This window comes from Arachis ipaensis, chromosome B02, assembly GCF_000816755.2.
Source record: "Arachis ipaensis cultivar K30076 chromosome B02, Araip1.1, whole genome shotgun sequence".
NCBI lineage: Eukaryota > Viridiplantae > Streptophyta > Magnoliopsida > Fabales > Fabaceae > Arachis > Arachis ipaensis.
In genome coordinates, this window is record NC_029786.2 from 23,961,865 (window position 1) to 23,962,358 (window position 494).

The following is a 494-nucleotide window of genomic DNA, read 5'->3' on the forward strand; positions in this document are numbered from 1 at the left end:
CACAACTTTTGAGCAATTAGAAGCACAATAAAAAAACTTGATGCATCAATTCTTAGAGAGATAATGAAATGGGCTTTGGAAGGGAAGGTGTTACATGTGTCAGACAAACATGTGCATGTTAATTGGTCTCTCTAATTAAAATTTTGAGTTTGATTTCAGTTGGTAGGCCAAAAAAAATTCATAATGAGTCGTAGTTATTATTTTAGATAGTATGACATTTAAATTTGATTTTAATACCATATTTATATGGAAAGAAGTTTGTTGAAGAATTTAAATAACAAATGGACATATTTAATGATGTTGTTTACAATCAGTTAATTTTTAAGAATATGAAAAATCACACTAACTTTAATGAAATATGATAATAAACTAATTCAATATCAAATTATTTCACATGTGCATCAATATAAATCAAAATTTTAAATTGTTTTAATATTTTTTTAAAGGTATTATACATTTAAATTATTGAATAATTTTTTAAATCACTGTTCTCA